Source organism: Heterodontus francisci, chromosome 12 (assembly GCF_036365525.1).
Source record: "Heterodontus francisci isolate sHetFra1 chromosome 12, sHetFra1.hap1, whole genome shotgun sequence".
In the NCBI taxonomy this organism is placed as follows: Eukaryota; Metazoa; Chordata; class Chondrichthyes; order Heterodontiformes; family Heterodontidae; genus Heterodontus; species Heterodontus francisci.
This window is the reverse complement of record NC_090382.1, coordinates 8788183-8808476: the sequence shown is the minus strand read 5'-3', so window position 1 is coordinate 8808476 and position 20294 is coordinate 8788183.

Below are 20294 nucleotides of genomic sequence, written 5' to 3'. Positions count from 1 at the left end.
CCCTGTTTCCGGGATAACTGACTGCCCTGTTTCCAGGGTAACTGTCTGCCCATTTTCAAGGGAAACAGATCACCCTTTTTCCGGGATAACTGACTGCCCTGTTTCCGGGATAACTGACTGCCCTATTTCCAGTGTAACTGATCACCCTTTTTCCGGGATAACTGATCACCCTGTTTCCGGGATAACTGACTGCCCTGTTTCCAGGGTAACTGATCACCCTGTTTCCGGGACAACTGACTGCCCAGTATCCAGGGTAACTGACTGCCCTGTTTCGAGGGTAACTGACTGCTCAGTTTCCAGGGTAACTGATCCCTCTTTTTCCGGGATAACTGACTGCCCTGTTTCCAGGGTAACTGACTGCCCAGTTTCCAGGGTAACTGATCGCCCTTTTTCCGGGATAACTGACTGCCCTGTTTCCGGGATAACTGACTGCCCTGTTTCCAGGGTAACTGATCACCCTTTTTCCGGGATAACTGACTGCCCTGTTTCCGGGATAACTGACTGCCCTGTTTCCAGGGTAACTGATCACCCTGTTTCCGGGATAACTGACTGCCCTGTTTCCGGGATAACTGACTGCCATTTTTCCAGGGTAACTGACTGCCCAGTTTCAAGGGAAACTGATCACCCTTTTTCCGGGATAACTGACTGCCCTGTTTCGGGATAACTGACTGCCCTATTTCCAGGGTAACTGATCACCCTGTTTCCAGGGTAACTGACTGCCCTGTTTCCGGGGCAACTGACTGCCCTGTTTCCGGGGTAACTGTCTGCATAGTTTCCAGGGTAACTGATCACCCTGTTTCCGGGATAACTGACTGCCCTGTTTCCGGGATAACTGACTGCCCTATTTCCAGTGTAACTGATCACCCTTTTTCCGGGATAACTGATCACCCTGTTTCCGGGATAACTGACTGCCCTGTTTCCAGGGTAACTGATCACCCTGTTTCCGGGACAACTGACTGCCCTGTTTCCGGGATAACTGACTGCCATTTTTCCAGGGTAACTGACTGCCCTGTTTCCAGGGTAACTGATCACCCTGTTTCCGGGATAACTGACTGCCCTGTTTCCAGGGTAACTGTCTGCCCATTTTCAAGGGAAACAGATCACCCTTTTTCCGGGATAACTGACTGCCCTGTTTCCGGGATAACTGACTGCCCTATTTCCAGTGTAACTGATCACCCTTTTTCCGGGATAACTGATCACCCTGTTTCCGGGATAACTGACTGCCCTGTTTCCAGGGTAACTGATCACCCTGTTTCCGGGACAACTGACTGCCCAGTATCCAGGGTAACTGACTGCCCTGTTTCGAGGGTAACTGACTGCTCAGTTTCCAGGGTAACTGATCCCTCTTTTTCCGGGATAACTGACTGCCCTGTTTCCAGGGTAACTGACTGCCCAGTTTCCAGGGTAACTGATCGCCCTTTTTCCGGGATAACTGACTGCCCTGTTTCCGGGATAACTGACTGCCCTGTTTCCAGGGTAACTGATCACCCTTTTTCCGGGATAACTGACTGCCCTGTTTCCGGGATAACTGACTGCCCTGTTTCCAGGGTAACTGATCACCCTGTTTCCGGGATAACTGACTGCCCTGTTTCCGGGATAACTGACTGCCATTTTTCCAGGGTAACTGACTGCCCAGTTTCAAGGGAAACTGATCACCCTTTTTCCGGGATAACTGACTGCCCTGTTTCGGGATAACTGACTGCCCTATTTCCAGGGTAACTGATCACCCTGTTTCCAGGGTAACTGACTGCCCTGTTTCCGGGGCAACTGACTGCCCTGTTTCCGGGGTAACTGTCTGCATAGTTTCCAGGGTAACTGATCACCCTGTTTCCGGGATAACTGACTGCCCTGTTTCTGGGATAACTGACTGCCCTGTTTCCAGGTTAACTCACTGTACTGTTTCCAGGGTAACTGACCGCCCTGTTTCCAGGATAACTGACTGCCCTATTTCCGTGGCATCTGTCTGCCCTGTTTCTAGGGTAACTGACCGCCCTTTTTCCAGGATAACTGACTGCCCTGTTTCCAGGGTAACTGATCACCCTGTTTCCGGGATAACTGTGTGCCCTGTTTCCAGGGTAAAAAACTGCCCTGTTTCCGGGGTAACTGACCACCCTGTTTCCAGGATAACTGATCACCCTGTTTCCGGGGAACTGACTGCCCTGTTTCCAGGGTAACTGATCACCCTGTTTCCGGGATAACTGACTGCCCTGTTTCCGGGGAAACTGACTGCCCTGTTACCAGGGTAACTGTCTGCCTAGTTTCCAGGGTAACTGATCACCCTGTTTCCGGGATAACTGACTGCCCTGTTTCTGGGATAACTGACTGCCCTGTTTCCAGGTTAACTCACTGTACTGTTTCCAGGGTAACTGACTGCCCTGTTTCCAGGGTAACTGACCGCCCTGTTTCCAGGATAACTGATCACCCTGTTTCCGGGGAACTGACTGCCCTGTTTCCAGGGTAACTGATCACCCTGTTTCCGGGATAACTGACTGCCCTGTTTCCAGGGTAACTGACTGCCCAGTTTCCAGGGAAACTGATCACCCTTTTTCCGGGATAACTGACTGCCCTGTTTCCGGGATAACTGACTGCCCTATTTCCAGGGTAACTGATCACCCTGTTTCCCGGATAACTGACCGCCCTGTTTCCGGGGTAACTGACTGCCCTGTTTCCAGGCTAACTGACTGCCCTCTTTCCGGGATAACTGACTGCCCTGTTTCCGGGATAACTGACTGCCCTGTTTCCAGGGTAACTGACTGCCCTGTTTCCGGGGTAACTGATCTCCCTGTTTCCAGGATAACTGACTGCCCTGTTTCCAGGGGAACTGACTGCCCTGTTTCCAGGGTAACTGACTGCTCAGTTTCCAGGTTAACTGATCGCCCTGTTTCCGGGATAACTGACTGCCCTATTTCCGGGATAACTGGCTGCCCTGTTTCCAGGCTAACTGACTGCCCTGTTTCCAGGGGAACTGACTGCCCTGTTTCTGGGGTAACTGATCACCCTGTTTCCGGGGTAACTGACTAACCTGTTTACAGGGTGACTGTCTGCCCTGTTTCCAGGGTACCTGATCACCCTTTTTCCGGGGTAACTCACTGCCCTGTTTCCGGGAATACTGGCTGCCCAGTTTCCGGGGTAACTGACTGCCCTGTTTCCATGGTAACTGACTGCCCAGTTTCCGGGGTAACTGACTGCCCTGTTTCCAGGCTAACTGACTGCCCTCTTTCCGGGATAACTGACTGCCCTGTTTCCGGGATAACTGACTGCCCTGTTTCCAGGGTAACTGACTGCCCTGTTTCCGGGGTAACTGATCTCCCTGTTTCCAGGATAACTGACTGCCCTGTTTCCAGGGGAACTGACTGCCCTGTTTCCAGGGTAACTGACTGCTCAGTTTCCAGGTTAACTGATCGCCCTGTTTCCGGGATAACTGACTGCCCTGTTTCCGGGATAACTGGCTGCCCTGTTTCCAGGGTAACTGACTGCCCTGTTTCCAGGGGAACTGACTGCCCTGTTTCTGGGGTAACTGATCACCCTGTTTCCGGGGTAACTGACTAACCTGTTTACAGGGTGACTGTCTGCCCTGTTTCCAGGGTACCTGATCACCCTTTTTCCGGGGTAACTCACTGCCCTGTTTCCGGGATAACTGGCTGCCCAGTTTCCGGGGTAACTGACTGCCCTGTTTCCATGGTAATTGACTGCCCAGTTTCCGGGGTAACTGACTGCCCAGTTTCCAGTGTAACTGACTGCCCTGTTTCCAGGGTAACTGACTGCCCTGTTTCCGGGTTAACTGACTGCCCTGTTTCCAGGGTAACTGACTGCCCTGTTTCCGTGTTAACTGACTGCCCTGTTTCCAGGGTAACAGACCTCCCAGTTTCCAGGTTAACTGAGCGCCCTGTTTCCGGGATAACTGACTGCCCTGTTTCCGGGATAACTGGCTGCCCTGTTTCCAGGGTAACTGACTGCCCTGTTTCCAGGGGAACTGACTGCCCTGTTTCTGGAGTAACTGATCACCCTGTTTCCTGGGTAACTGACTGCCCTGTTTCCAGGGTAACTGACTGCCCTGTTTCCGGGTTAACTGACTGCCCTGTTTCCAGGGTAACAGACCGCCCAGTTTCCAGGTTAACTGATCGCCTTGTTTCCGGGATAACTGACTGCCCTGTTTCCGGGATAACTGGCTGCCCTGTTTCCAGGGTAACTGACTGCCCTGTTTCCAGGGGAACTGACTGCCCTGTTTCTGGGGTAACTGATCACCCTGTTTCCGGGGTAACTGACTGCCCTGTTTCCAGGGTGACTGACTGCCCTGTTTCCACGGTAACTGACTGCCCTGTTTCCAGGGTAACTGACTGCCGAGTTTCCAGGGTCACTGATCACCCTTTTTCCGGGATAACTGATCACCCTGTTTCCGGGACAACTGACTTCCCTGTTTCCAGGGTAACTGACTGCCCTGTTTCCAGGGTAACTGACTGCCCAGTTTCCTGGGTAACTGATCACCCTTTTTCCGGGATAACTGACTGCCCTGTTTCCAGGGTAACTGACTGCCCAGTTTCCAGGGTAACTGATCACCCTTTTTCCGGGATAACTGACTGCCCTGTTTCCGGGATAACTGACTGCCCTGTTTCCAGGGTAACTGATCACCCTGTTTCCGGGATAACTGACTGCCCTGTTTCCGGGATAACTGACTGCCCTTTTTTCCAGGGTAACTGTCTGCCCATTTTCAAGGGAAACAGATCACCCTTTTCCGGGATAACTGACTGCCCTGTTTCCGGGATAACTGACTGCCCTATTTCCAGTGTAACTGATCACCCTTTTTCCGGGATAACTGATCACCCTGTTTCCGGGATAACTGACTGCCCTGTTTCCAGGGTAACTGATCACCCTGTTTCCGGGACAACTGACTGCCCAGTATCCAGGGTAACTGACTGCCCTGTTTCGAGGGTAACTGACTGCTCAGTTACCAGGGTAACTGATCCCTCTTTTTCCGGGATAACTGACTGCCCTGTTTCCAGGGTAACTGACTGCCCAGTTTCCAGGGTAACTGATCGCCCTTTTTCCGGGATAACTGACTGCCCTGTTTCCGGGATAACTGACTGCCCTGTTTCCAGGGTAACTGATCACCCTTTTTCCGGGATAACTGACTGCCCTGTTTCCGGGATAACTGACTGCCCTGTTTCCAGGGTAACTGATCACCCTGTTTCCGGGATAACTGACTGCCCTGTTTCCGGGATAACTGACTGCCATTTTTCCAGGGTAACTGACTGCCCAGTTTCAAGGGAAACTGATCACCCTTTTTCCGGGATAACTGACTGCCCTGTTTCGGGATAACTGACTGCCCTATTTCCAGGGTAACTGATCACCCTGTTTCCAGGGTAACTGTCTGCCTAGTTTCCAGGGTAACTGATCACCCTGTTTCCGGGATAACTGACTGCCCTGTTTCTGGGATAACTGACTGCCCTGTTTCCAGGTTAACTCACTGTACTGTTTCCAGGGTAACTGACCGCCCTGTTTCCAGGATAACTGACTGCCCTATTTCCGTGGCATCTGTCTGCCCTGTTTCCAGGGTAACTGACTGCCCTGTTTCCAGGGTAACTGACTGCCCATTTTCCAGGGTAACTGATCACCCTGTTACCGGGATAACTGACTGCCCTGTTTCCGGGGTAACTGACTGCCCTGTTTCTAGGGTAACTGACCGCCCTTTTTCCAGGATAACTGACTGCCCTGTTTCCAGGGTAACTGATCACCCTGTTTCCGGGATAACTGTGTGCCCTGTTTCCAGGGTAAAAAACTGCCCTGTTTCCGGGGTAACTGACCACCCTGTTTCCAGGATAACTGATCACACTGTTTCCGGGGAACTGACTGCCCTGTTTCCAGGGTAACTGATCACCCTGTTTCCGGGATAACTGACTGCCCTGTTTCCGGGGAAACTGACTGCCCTGTTTCCAGGGTAACTGTCTGCCTAGTTTCCAGGGTAACTGATCACCCTGTTTCCGGGATAACTGACTGCCCTGTTTCTGGGATAACTGACTGCCCTGTTTCCAGGTTAACTCACTGTACTGTTTCCAGGGTAACTGACTGCCCTGTTTCCAGGGTAACTGACCGCCCTGTTTCCAGGATAACTGATCACCCTGTTTCCGGGGAACTGACTGCCCTGTTTCCAGGGTAACTGATCACCCTGTTTCCGGGATAACTGACTGCCCTGTTTCCAGGGTAACTGACTGCCCAGTTTCCAGGGAAACTGATCACCCTTTTTCCGGGATAACTGACTGCCCTGTTTCCGGGATAACTGACTGCCCTATTTCCAGGGTAACTGATCACCCTGTTTCCAGGATAACTGACCGCCCTGTTTCCGGGGTAACTGACTGCCCTGTTTCCAGGCTAACTGACTGCCCTCTTTCCGGGAGAACTGACTTCCCTGTTTCCGGGATAACTGACTGCCCTGTTTCCAGGGTAACTGACTGCCCTGTTTCCGGGGTAACTGATCTCCCTGTTTCCAGGATAACTGACTGCCCTGTTTCCAGGGGAACTGACTGCCCTGTTTCCAGGGTAACTGACTGCTCAGTTTCCAGGTTAACTGATCACCCTGTTTCCGGGATAACTGACTGCCCTATTTCCGGGATAACTGGCTGCCCTGTTTCCAGGGTAACTGACTGCCCTGTTTCCAGGGGAACTGACTGCCCTGTTTCTGGGGTAACTGATCACCCTGTTTCCGGGGTAACTGACTAACCTGTTTACAGGGTGACTGTCTGCCCTGTTTCCAGGGTACCTGATCACCCTTTTTACGGGGTAACTCACTGCCCTGTTTCCGGGAATACTGGCTGCCCAGTTTCCGGGGTAACTGACTGCCCTGTTTCCATGGTAACTGACTGCCCAGTTTCCGGGGTAACTGACTGCCCAGTTTCCAGTGTAACTGACTGCCCTGTTTCCAGGGTAACTGACTGCCCTGTTTCCGGGTTAACTGACTGCCCTGTTTCCAGGGTAATTGACTGCCCTGTTTCTGGGTTAACTGACTGCCCTGTTTCCAGGGTAACAGACCTCCCAGTTTCCAGGTTAACTGAGCGCCCTGTTTCCGGGATAACTGACTGCCCTGTTTCCGGGATAACTGGCTGCCCTGTTTCCAGGGTAACTGACTGCCCTGTTTCCAGGGGAACTGACTGCCATGTTTCTGGGGTAACTGATCACCCTGTTTCCGGGGTAACTGACTGCCCTGTTTCCAGGGTAACTGACTGCCCTGTTTCCGGGTTAACTGACTGCCCTGTTTCCAGGGTAACAGACCGCCCAGTTTCCAGGTTAACTGATCGCCTTGTTTCCGGGATAACTGACTGCCCTGTTTCCGGGATAACTGGCTGCCCTTTTTCCAGGGTAACTGACTTCCCTGTTTCCAGGGTAACTGATCACCCTTTTTCCGGGATAACTGATCACCCTGTTTCCGGGATAACTGACTGCCCAGTTTCCAGGGTAACTGATCACCCTGTTTCCGGGACAACTGACTGCCCTGTTTCCAGGGTAACTGACTGCCCTGTTTCCAGGGTAACTGACTGCCCAGTTTCCAGGGTAACTGATCACCCTTTTTCCGGGATAACTGACTGCCCTGCTTCCAGGGTAACTGACTGCCCAGTTTCCAGGGTAACTGATCACCCTTTTTCCGGGATAACTGACTGCCCTGTTTCCGGGATAACTGACTGCCCTGTTTCCAGGGTAACTGATCACCCTGTTTCCGGGATAACTGACTGCCCTGTTTCCGGGATAACTAACTGCCCTTTTTCCAGGGTAACTGACTGCCCAGTTTCAAGGGAAACAGATCACCCTTTTTCCGGGATAACTGACTGCCCTGTTTCCGGGATAACTGACTGCCCTATTTCCAGGGTAACTGATCACCCTTTTTCCGGGATAACTGATCACCCTGTTTCCGGGATAACTGACTGCCCTGTTTCCAGGGTAACTGATCACCCTGTTTCCGGGACAACTGACTGCCCAGTATCCAGGGTAACTGACTGCCCTGTTTCGAGGGTAACTGACTGCCCAGTTTCCAGGGTAACTGATCACTCTTTTTCCGGGACAACTGACTGCCCTGTTTCCAGGGTAACTGACTGCCCAGTTTCACGGGTAACTGATCGCCCTTTTTCCGGGATAACTGACTGCCCTGTTTCCGGGATAACTGACTGCCCTGTTTCCAGGGTAACTGATCACCCTTTTTCCGGGATAACTGACAGCCCTGTTTCCGGGATAACTGACTGCCCTGTTTCCAGGGTAACTGATCACCCTGTTTCTGGGATAACTGACTGCCCTGTTTCTGGGATAACTGACTGCCATTTTTCCAGGGTAACTGACTGCCCAGTTTCAAGGGAAACTGATCACCCTTTTTCCGGGATAACTGACTGCCCTGTTTCCGGGATAACTGACTGCCCTATTTCCAGGGTAACTGATCACCCTGTTTCCAGGGTAACTGACTGCCCTGTTTCCGGGGAAACTGACTGCCCTGTTTCCAGGGTAACTGTCTGCCTAGTTTCCAGGGTAACTGATCACCCTGTTTCCTGGATAACTGACTGCCGTGTTTCTGGGATAACTGACTGCCCTGTTTCCAGGTTAACTCACTGTACTGTTTCCAGGGTAACTGACTGCCCTGTTTCCAGGGTAACTGATCACCCTGTTTCCGGGATAACTGACTGCCCTGTTTCCAGGGTAACTGACTGCCCTGTTTCCGGGGTAACTGACTGCCCTGTTTCCAGGACAACTGATCACCCTGTTTCCGGGGTAACTGACTAATCTGTTTCCAGGGTTACTCACCGCCCTGTTTCCGGGGTAACTGACTGCCCTGTTTCCGGGTTAACTGATCACCTTGTTTCCGGGGTAACTGACCACCCTGTTTCCAGGATAACTGACTGCCCTGTTTCCAGGGTAAATGACTGCCCTGTTTCCGGGGTAACTGATCTCCCTGTTTCCAGGATAACTGACTGCCCTGTTTATAGGGGAACTGACTGCCCTGTTTCCAGGGTAACTGACTGCTCAGTTTCCAGGTTAACTGATCGCCCTGTTTCCGGGATAACTGACTGCCCTGTTTCCGGGATAACTGGCTGCCCTGTTTCCAGGGTAACTGACTGCCCTGTTTCCAGGGGAACTGACTGCCCTGTTTCTGGGGTAACTGATCACCCTGTTTCCGGGGTAACTGACTAACCTGTTTACAGGGTGACTGTCTGCCCTGTTTCCAGGGTACCTGATCACCCTTTTTCCGGGGTAACTCACTGCCCTGTTTCCGGGATAACTGGCTGCCCAGTTTCCGGGGTAACTGACTGCCCTGTTTCCATGGTAATTGACTGCCCAGTTTCCGGGGTAACTGACTGCCCAGTTTCCAGTGTAACTGACTGCCCTGTTTCCAGGGTAACTGACTGCCCTGTTTCCGGGTTAACTGACTGCCCTGTTTCCAGGGTAACTGACTGCCCTGTTTCCGTGTTAACTGACTGCCCTGTTTCCAGGGTAACAGACCTCCCAGTTTCCAGGTTAACTGAGCGCCCTGTTTCCGGGATAACTGACTGCCCTGTTTCCGGGATAACTGGCTGCCCTGTTTCCAGGGTAACTGACTGCCCTGTTTCCAGGGGAACTGACTGCCCTGTTTCTGGGGTAACTGATCACCCTGTTTCCGGGGTAACTGACTGCCCTGTTTCCAGGGTAACTGACTGCCCTGTTTCCGGGTTAACTGACTGCCCTGTTTCCAGGGTAACAGACCGCCCAGTTTCCAGGTTAACTGATCGCCTTGTTTCCGGGATAACTGACTGCCCTGTTTCCGGGATAACTGGCTGCCCTGTTTCCAGGGTAACTGACTGCCCTGTTTCCAGGGGAACTGACTGCCCTGTTTCTGGGGTAACTGATCACCCTGTTTCCGGGGTAACTGACTGCCCTGTTTCCAGGGTGACTGACTGCCCTGTTTCCACGGTAACTGACTGCCCTGTTTCCAGGGTAACTGACTGCCGAGTTTCCAGGGTCACTGATCACCCTTTTTCCGGGATAACTGATCACCCTGTTTCCGGGACAACTGACTTCCCTGTTTCCAGGGTAACTGACTGCCCTGTTTCCAGGGTAACTGACTGCCCAGTTTCCTGGGTAACTGATCACCCTTTTTCCGGGATAACTGACTGCCCTGTTTCCAGGGTAACTGACTGCCCAGTTTCCAGGGTAACTGATCACCCTTTTTCCGGGATAACTGACTGCCCTGTTTCCGGGATAACTGACTGCCCTGTTTCCAGGGTAACTGATCACCCTGTTTCCGGGATAACTGACTGCCCTGTTTCCGGGATAACTGACTGCCCTTTTTTCCAGGGTAACTGTCTGCCCATTTTCAAGGGAAACAGATCACCCTTTTTCCGGGATAACTGACTGCCCTGTTTCCGGGATAACTGACTGCCCTATTTCCAGTGTAACTGATCACCCTTTTTCCGGGATAACTGATCACCCTGTTTCCGGGATAACTGACTGCCCTGTTTCCAGGGTAACTGATCACCCTGTTTCCGGGACAACTGACTGCCCAGTATCCAGGGTAACTGACTGCCCTGTTTCGAGGGTAACTGACTGCTCAGTTTCCAGGGTAACTGATCCCTCTTTTTCCGGGATAACTGACTGCCCTGTTTCCAGGGTAACTGACTGCCCAGTTTCCAGGGTAACTGATCGCCCTTTTTCCGGGATAACTGACTGCCCTGTTTCCGGGATAACTGACTGCCCTGTTTCCAGGGTAACTGATCACCCTTTTTCCGGGATAACTGACTGCCCTGTTTCCGGGATAACTGACTGCCCTGTTTCCAGGGTAACTGATCACCCTGTTTCCGGGATAACTGACTGCCCTGTTTCCGGGATAACTGACTGCCATTTTTCCAGGGTAACTGACTGCCCAGTTTCAAGGGAAACTGATCACCCTTTTTCCGGGATAACTGACTGCCCTGTTTCGGGATAACTGACTGCCCTATTTCCAGGGTAACTGATCACCCTGTTTCCAGGGTAACTGTCTGCCTAGTTTCCAGGGTAACTGATCACCCTGTTTCCGGGATAACTGACTGCCCTGTTTCTGGGATAACTGACTGCCCTGTTTCCAGGTTAACTCACTGTACTGTTTCCAGGGTAACTGACCGCCCTGTTTCCAGGATAACTGACTGCCCTATTTCCGTGGCATCTGTCTGCCCTGTTTCCAGGGTAACTGACTGCCCTGTTTCCAGGGTAACTGACTGCCCATTTTCCAGGGTAACTGATCACCCTGTTACCGGGATAACTGACTGCCCTGTTTCCGGGGTAACTGACTGCCCTGTTTCTAGGGTAACTGACCGCCCTTTTTCCAGGATAACTGACTGCCCTGTTTCCAGGGTAACTGATCACCCTGTTTCCGGGATAACTGTGTGCCCTGTTTCCAGGGTAAAAAACTGCCCTGTTTCCGGGGTAACTGACCACCCTGTTTCCAGGATAACTGATCACCCTGTTTCCGGGGAACTGACTGCCCTGTTTCCAGGGTAACTGATCACCCTGTTTCCGGGATAACTGACTGCCCTGTTTCCGGGGAAACTGACTGCCCTGTTTCCAGGGTAACTGTCTGCCTAGTTTCCAGGGTAACTGATCACCCTGTTTCCGGGATAACTGACTGCCCTGTTTCTGGGATAACTGACTGCCCTGTTTCCAGGTTAACTCACTGTACTGTTTCCAGGGTAACTGACTGCCCTGTTTCCAGGGTAACTGACCGCCCTGTTTCCAGGATAACTGATCACCCTGTTTCCGGGGAACTGACTGCCCTGTTTCCAGGGTAACTGATCACCCTGTTTCCGGGATAACTGACTGCCCTGTTTCCAGGGTAACTGACTGCCCAGTTTCCAGGGAAACTGATCACCCTTTTTCCGGGATAACTGACTGCCCTGTTTCCGGGATAACTGACTGCCCTATTTCCAGGGTAACTGATCACCCTGTTTCCAGGATAACTGACCGCCCTGTTTCCGGGGTAACTGACTGCCCTGTTTCCAGGCTAACTGACTGCCCTCTTTCCGGGAGAACTGACTTCCCTGTTTCCGGGATAACTGACTGCCCTGTTTCCAGGGTAACTGACTGCCCTGTTTCCGGCGTAACTGATCTCCCTGTTTCCAGGATAACTGACTGCCCTGTTTCCAGGGGAACTGACTGCCCTGTTTCCAGGGTAACTGACTGCTCAGTTTCCAGGTTAACTGATCACCCTGTTTCCGGGATAACTGACTGCCCTATTTCCGGGATAACTGGCTGCCCTGTTTCCAGGGTAACTGACTGCCCTGTTTCCAGGGGAACTGACTGCCCTGTTTCTGGGGTAACTGATCACCCTGTTTCCGGGGTAACTGACTAACCTGTTTACAGGGTGACTGTCTGCCCTGTTTCCAGGGTACCTGATCACCCTTTTTACGGGGTAACTCACTGCCCTGTTTCCGGGAATACTGGCTGCCCAGTTTCCGGGGTAACTGACTGCCCTGTTTCCATGGTAACTGACTGCCCAGTTTCCGGGGTAACTGACTGCCCAGTTTCCAGTGTAACTGACTGCCCTGTTTCCAGGGTAACTGACTGCCCTGTTTCCGGGTTAACTGACTGCCCTGTTTCCAGGGTAATTGACTGCCCTGTTTCTGGGTTAACTGACTGCCCTGTTTCCAGGGTAACAGACCTCCCAGTTTCCAGGTTAACTGAGCGCCCTGTTTCCGGGATAACTGACTGCCCTGTTTCCGGGATAACTGGCTGCCCTGTTTCCAGGGTAACTGACTGCCCTGTTTCCAGGGGAACTGACTGCCATGTTTCTGGGGTAACTGATCACCCTGTTTCCGGGGTAACTGACTGCCCTGTTTCCAGGGTAACTGACTGCCCTGTTTCCGGGTTAACTGACTGCCCTGTTTCCAGGGTAACAGACCGCCCAGTTTCCAGGTTAACTGATCGCCTTGTTTCCGGGATAACTGACTGCCCTGTTTCCGGGATAACTGGCTGCCCTTTTTCCAGGGTAACTGACTTCCCTGTTTCCAGGGTAACTGATCACCCTTTTTCCGGGATAACTGATCACCCTGTTTCCGGGATAACTGACTGCCCAGTTTCCAGGGTAACTGATCACCCTGTTTCCGGGACAACTGACTGCCCTGTTTCCAGGGTAACTGACTGCCCTGTTTCCAGGGTAACTGACTGCCCAGTTTCCAGGGTAACTGATCACCCTTTTTCCGGGATAACTGACTGCCCTGTTTCCAGGGTAACTGACTGCCCAGTTTCCAGGGTAACTGATCACCCTTTTTCCGGGATAACTGACTGCCCTGTTTCTGGGATAACTGACTGCCCTGTTTCCAGGGTAACTGATCACTCTGTTTCCGGGATAACTGACTGCCCTGTTTCCGGGATAACTAACTGCCCTTTTTCCAGGGTAACTGACTGCCCAGTTTCAAGGGAAACAGATCACCCTTTTTCCGGGATAACTGACTGCCCTGTTTCCGGGATAACTGACTGCCCTATTTCCAGGGTAACTGATCACCCTTTTTCCGGGATAACTGATCACCCTGTTTCCGGGATAACTGACTGCCCTGTTTCCAGGGTAACTGATCACCCTGTTTCCGGGACAACTGACTGCCCAGTATCCAGGGTAACTGACTGCCCTGTTTCGAGGGTAACTGACTGCCCAGTTTCCAGGGTAACTGATCACTCTTTTTCCGGGACAACTGACTGCCCTGTTTCCAGGGTAACTGACTGCCCAGTTTCACGGGTAACTGATCGCCCTTTTTCCGGGATAACTGACTGCCCTGTTTCCGGGATAACTGACTGCCCTGTTTCCAGGGTAACTGATCACCCTTTTTCCGGGATAACTGACTGCCCTGTTTCCGGGATAACTGACTGCCCTGTTTCCAGGGTAACTGATCACCCTGTTTCTGGGATAACTGACTGCCCTGTTTCTGGGATAACTGACTGCCATTTTTCCAGGGTAACTGACTGCCCAGTTTCAAGGGAAACTGATCACCCTTTTTCCGGGATAACTGACTGCCCTGTTTCCGGGATAACTGACTGCCCTATTTCCAGGGTAACTGATCACCCTGTTTCCAGGGTAACTGACTGCCCTGTTTCCGGGGAAACTGACTGCCCTGTTTCCAGGGTAACTGTCTGCCTAGTTTCCAGGGTAACTGATCACCCTGTTTCCTGGATAACTGACTGCCGTGTTTCTGGGATAACTGACTGCCCTGTTTCCAGGTTAACTCACTGTACTGTTTCCAGGGTAACTGACTGCCCTGTTTCCAGGGTAACTGACCGCCCTGTTTCCAGGATAACTGACTGCCCTATTTCCGTGGTATCTGTCTGCCCTTTTTCCAGGGTAACTGACTGCCCTGTTTCCAGGGTAACTGACTGCCCATTTTCCAGGGTAACTGATCACCCTGTTACCGGGATAACTGACTGCCCTGTTTCCGGGATAACTGACTTCCCTGTTTCCAGGGTAACTGACTGCCCTGTTTCCGGGGTAACTGACTGCCCTGTTTCTAGGGTAACTGACCGCCCTGTTTCCAGGATAACTGACTGCCCTGTTTCCAGGGTAATTGATCACCCTGTTTCCGGGATAACTGTGTGCCCTGTTTCCAGGGTAAAAAACTGCCCTGTTTCCGGGGTAACTGACCACCCTGTTTCCAGGATAACTGATCACCCTGTTTCCGGGGAACTGACTGCCCTGTTTCCAGGGTAACTGATCACCCTGTTTCCGGGATAACTGACTGCCCTGTTTCCAGGGTAACTGACTGCCCAGTTTCCAGGGAAACTGATCACCCTTTTTCCGGGATAACTGACTGCCCTGTTTCCGGGATAACTGACTGCCCTATTTCCAGGGTAACTGATCACCCTGTTTCCAGGATAACTGCCCGCCCTGTTTCCGGGGTAACTGACTGCCCTGTTTCCAGGCTAACTGACTGCCCTCTTTCCGGGATAACTGACTGCCCTGTTTCCAGGGTAACTGACTGCCCTGTTTCCGGGGTAACTGATCTCCCTGTTTCCAGGATAACTGACTGCCCTGTTTCCAGGGGAACTGACTGCGCTGTTTCCAGGGTAACTGACTGCTCAGTTTCCAGGTTAACTGATCGCCCTGTTTCCGGGATAACTGACTGCCCTATTTCCGGGATAACTGGCTGCCCTGTTTCCAGGGTAACTGACTGCCCTGTTTCCAGGGGAACTGACTGCCCTGTTTCCAGGGTAACTGATCACCCTGTTTCCGGGGTAACTGACTAACCTGTTTACAGGGTGACTGTCTGCCCTGTTTCCAGGGTACCTGATCACCCTTTTTCCGGGGTAACTCACTGCCCTGTTTCCGGGATAACTGGCTGCCCAGTTTCCGGGGTAACTGACTGCCCTGTTTCCATGGTAACTGACTGCCCAGTTTCCGGGGTAACTGACTGCCCAGTTTCCAGTGTAACTGACTGCCCTGTTTCCAGGGTAACTGACTGCCCTGTTTCCGGGTTAACTGACTGCCCTGTTTCCAGGCTAACTGACTGCCCTCTTTCCGGGAGAACTGACTTCCCTGTTTCCGGGATAACTGACTGCCCTGTTTCCAGGGTAACTGACTGCCCTGTTTCCGGGGTAACTGATCTCCCTGTTTCCAGGATAACTGACTGCCCTGTTTCCAGGGGAACTGACTGCCCTGTTTCCAGGGTAACTGACTGCTCAGTTTCCAGGTTAACTGATCACCCTGTTTCCGGGATAACTGACTGCCCTATTTCCGGGATAACTGGCTGCCCTGTTTCCAGGGTAACTGACTGCCCTGTTTCCAGGGGAACTGACTGCCCTGTTTCTGGGGTAACTGATCACCCTGTTTCCGGGGTAACTGACTAACCTGTTTACAGGGTGACTGTCTGCCCTGTTTCCAGGGTACCTGATCACCCTTTTTACGGGGTAACTCACTGCCCTGTTTCCGGGAATACTGGCTGCCCAGTTTCCGGGGTAACTGACTGCCCTGTTTCCATGGTAACTGACTGCCCAGTTTCCGGGGTAACTGACTGCCCAGTTTCCAGTGTAACTGACTGCCCTGTTTCCAGGGTAACTGACTGCCCTGTTTCCGGGTTAACTGACTGCCCTGTTTCCAGGGTAATTGACTGCCCTGTTTCTGGGTTAACTGACTGCCCTGTTTCCAGGGTAACAGACCTCCCAGTTTCCAGGTTAACTGAGCGCCCTGTTTCCGGGATAACTGACTGCCCTGTTTCCGGGATAACTGGCTGCCCTGTTTCCAGGGTAACTGACTGCCCTGTTTCCAGGGGAACTGACTGCCATGTTTCTGGGGTAACTGATCACCCTGTTTCCGGGGTAACTGACTGCCCTGTTTCCAGGGTAACTGACTGCCCTGTTTCCGGGTTAACTGACTGCCCTGTTTCCAGGGTAACAGACCGCCCAGTTTCCAGGTTAACTGATCGCCTTGTTTCCGGGATAACTGACTGCCCTGTTTCCGGGATAACTGGCTGCCCTTTTTCCAGGGTAACTGACTTCCCTGTTTCCAGGGTAACTGATCACCCTTTTTCCGGGATAACTGATCACCCTGTTTCCGGGATAACTGACTGCCCAGTTTCCAGGGTAACTGATCACCCTGTTTCCGGGACAACTGACTGCCCTGTTTCCAGGGTAACTGACTGCCCTGTTTCCAGGGTAACTGACTGCCCAGTTTCCAGGGTAACTGATCACCCTTTTTCCGGGATAACTGACTGCCCTGTTTCCAGGGTAACTGACTGCCCAGTTTCCAGGGTAACTGATCACCCTTTTTCCGGGATAACTGACTGCCCTGTTTCTGGGATAACTGACTGCCCTGTTTCCAGGGTAACTGATCACCCTGTTTCCGGGATAACTGACTGCCCTGTTTCCGGGATAACTAACTGCCCTTTTTCCAGGGTAACTGACTGCCCAGTTTCAAGGGAAACAGATCACCCTTTTTCCGGGATAACTGACTGCCCTGTTTCCGGGATAACTGACTGCCCTATTTCCAGGGTAACTGATCACCCTTTTTCCGGGATAACTGATCACCCTGTTTCCGGGATAACTGACTGCCCTGTTTCCAGGGTAACTGATCACCCTGTTTCCGGGACAACTGACTGCCCAGTATCCAGGGTAACTGACTGCCCTGTTTCGAGGGTAACTGACTGCCCAGTTTCCAGGGTAACTGATCACTCTTTTTCCGGGACAACTGACTGCCCTGTTTCCAGGGTAACTGACTGCCCAGTTTCACGGGTAACTGATCGCCCTTTTTCCGGGATAACTGACTGCCCTGTTTCCGGGATAACTGACTGCCCTGTTTCCAGGGTAACTGATCACCCTTTTTCCGGGATAACTGACAGCCCTGTTTCCGGGATAACTGACTGCCCTGTTTCCAGGGTAACTGATCACCCTGTTTCTGGGATAACTGACTGCCCTGTTTCTGGGATAACTGACTGCCATTTTTCCAGGGTAACTGACTGCCCAGTTTCAAGGGAAACTGATCACCCTTTTTCCGGGATAACTGACTGCCCTGTTTCCGGGATAACTGACTGCCCTATTTCCAGGGTAACTGATCACCCTGTTTCCAGGGTAACTGACTGCCCTGTTTCCGGGGAAACTGACTGCCCTGTTTCCAGGGTAACTGTCTGCCTAGTTTCCAGGGTAACTGATCACCCTGTTTCCTGGATAACTGACTGCCGTGTTTCTGGGATAACTGACTGCCCTGTTTCCAGGTTAACTCACTGTACTGTTTCCAGGGTAACTGACTGCCCTGTTTCCAGGGTAACTGACCGCCCTGTTTCCAGGATAACTGACTGCCCTATTTCCGTGGTATCTGTCTGCCCTGTTTCCAGGGTAACTGACTGCCCTGTTTCCAGGGTAACTGACTGCCCATTTTCCAGGGTAACTGATCACCCTGTTACCGGGATAACTGACTGCCCTGTTTCCGGGATAACTGACTTCCCTGTTTCCAGGGTAACTGACTGCCCTGTTTCCGGGGTAACTGACTGCCCTGTTTCTAGGGTAACTGACCGCCCTGTTTCCAGGATAACTGACTGCCCTGTTTCCAGGGTAATTGATCACCCTGTTTCCGGGATAACTGTGTGCCCTGTTTCCAGGGTAAAAAACTGCCCTGTTTCCGGGGTAACTGACCACCCTGTTTCCAGGATAACTGATCACCCTGTTTCCGGGGAACTGACTGCCCTGTTTCCAGGGTAACTGATCACCCTGTTTCCGGGATAACTGACTGCCCTGTTTCCAGGGTAACTGACTGCCCAGTTTCCAGGGAAACTGATCACCCTTTTTCCGGGATAACTGACTGCCCTGTTTCCGGGATAACTGACTGCCCTATTTCCAGGGTAACTGATCACCCTGTTTCCAGGATAACTGACCGCCCTGTTTCCGGGGTAACTGACTGCCCTGTTTCCAGGCTAACTGACTGCCCTCTTTCCGGGATAACTGACTGCCCTGTTTCCAGGGTAACTGACTGCCCTGTTTCCGGGGTAACTGATCTCCCTGTTTCCAGGATAACTGACTGCCCTGTTTCCAGGGGAACTGACTGCGCTGTTTCCAGGGTAACTGACTGCTCAGTTTCCAGGTTAACTGATCGCCCTGTTTCCGGGATAACTGACTGCCCTATTTCCGGGATAACTGGCTGCCCTGTTTCCAGGGTAACTGACTGCCCTGTTTCCAGGGGAACTGACTGCCCTGTTTCCAGGGTAACTGATCACCCTGTTTCCGGGGTAACTGACTAACCTGTTTACAGGGTGACTGTCTGCCCTGTTTCCAGGGTACCTGATCACCCTTTTTCCGGGGTAACTCACTGCCCTGTTTCCGGGATAACTGGCTGCCCAGTTTCCGGGGTAACTGACTGCCCTGTTTCCATGGTAACTGACTGCCCAGTTTCCGGGGTAACTGACTGCCCAGTTTCCAGTGTAACTGACTGCCCTGTTTCCAGGGTAACTGACTGCCCTGTTTCCGGGTTAACTGACTGCCCTGTTTCCAGGGTAATTGACTGCCCTGTTTCCGGGTTAACTGACTGCCCTGTTTCCAGGGTAACAGACCTCGCAGTTTCCGGGTTAACTGAGCGCCCTGTTTCCGGGATAACTGACTGCCCTGTTTCCGGGATAACTGGCTGCCCTGTTTCCAGGGTAACTGACTGCCCTGTTTCCAGGGGAACTGACTGCCATGTTTCTGGGGTAACTGATCACCCTGTTTCCGGGGTAACTGACTGCCCTGTTTCCAGGGTAACTGACTGCCCTGTTTCCGGGTTAACTGACTGCCCTGTTTCCAGGGTAACAGACCGCCCAGTTTCCAGGTTAACTGATCGCCTTGTTTCCGGGATAACTGACTGCCCTGTTTCCGGGATAACTGGCTGCCCTGTTTCCAGGGTAACTGACTTCCCTGTTTCCAGGGGAACTGACTGCCCTGTTTCTGGGGTAACTGATCACCCTGTTTCTGGGGTAACTGACTGCCCTGTTTCCAGGGTAACTGACTGCCCTGTTTCCACTGTAACTGACTGCCCTGTTCCCAGGGTAACTGACTGCCCAGTTTCCAGGGTAACTGATCACCCTTTTTCCGGCATAACTGATCACCCTGTTTCCGGGATAACTGACTGCCCTGTTTCCAGGGTAACTGATCACCCTGTTTCCGGGACAACTGACTGCCCTGTTTCCAGGGTAACTGACTGCCCTGTTTCCAGGGTAACTGACTGCCCAGTTTCCAGGGTAACTGATCACCCTTTTTCCGGGATAACTGACTGCCCTGTTTCCAGGGTAACTGATCACCCTTTTTCCGGGATAACTGATCACCCTGTTTCCGGGATAACTGACTGCCCTGTTTCCAGGGTAACTGATCACCCTGTTTCCGGGACAACTGACTGCCCAGTATCCAGGGTAACTGACTGCCCTGTTTCGAGGGTAACTGACTGCTCAGTTTCCAGGGTAACTGATCCCTCTTTTTCCGGGATAACTGACTGCCCTGTTTCCAGGGTAACTGACTGCCCAGTTTCCAGGGTAACTGATCGCCCTTTTTCCGGGATAACTGACTGCCCTGTTTCCGGGATAACTGACTGCCCTGTTTCCAGGGTAACTGATCACCCTTTTTCCGGGATAACTGACTGCCCTGTTTCCGGGATAACTGACTGCCCTGTTTCCAGGGTAACTGATCACCCTGTTTCCGGGATAACTGACTGCCCTGTTTCCGGGATAACTGACTGCCATTTTTCCAGGGTAACTGACTGCCCAGTTTCAAGGGAAACTGATCACCCTTTTTCCGGGATAACTGACTGCCCTGTTTCGGGATAACTGACTGCCCTATTTCCAGGGTAACTGATCACCCTGTTTCCAGGGTAACTGACTGCC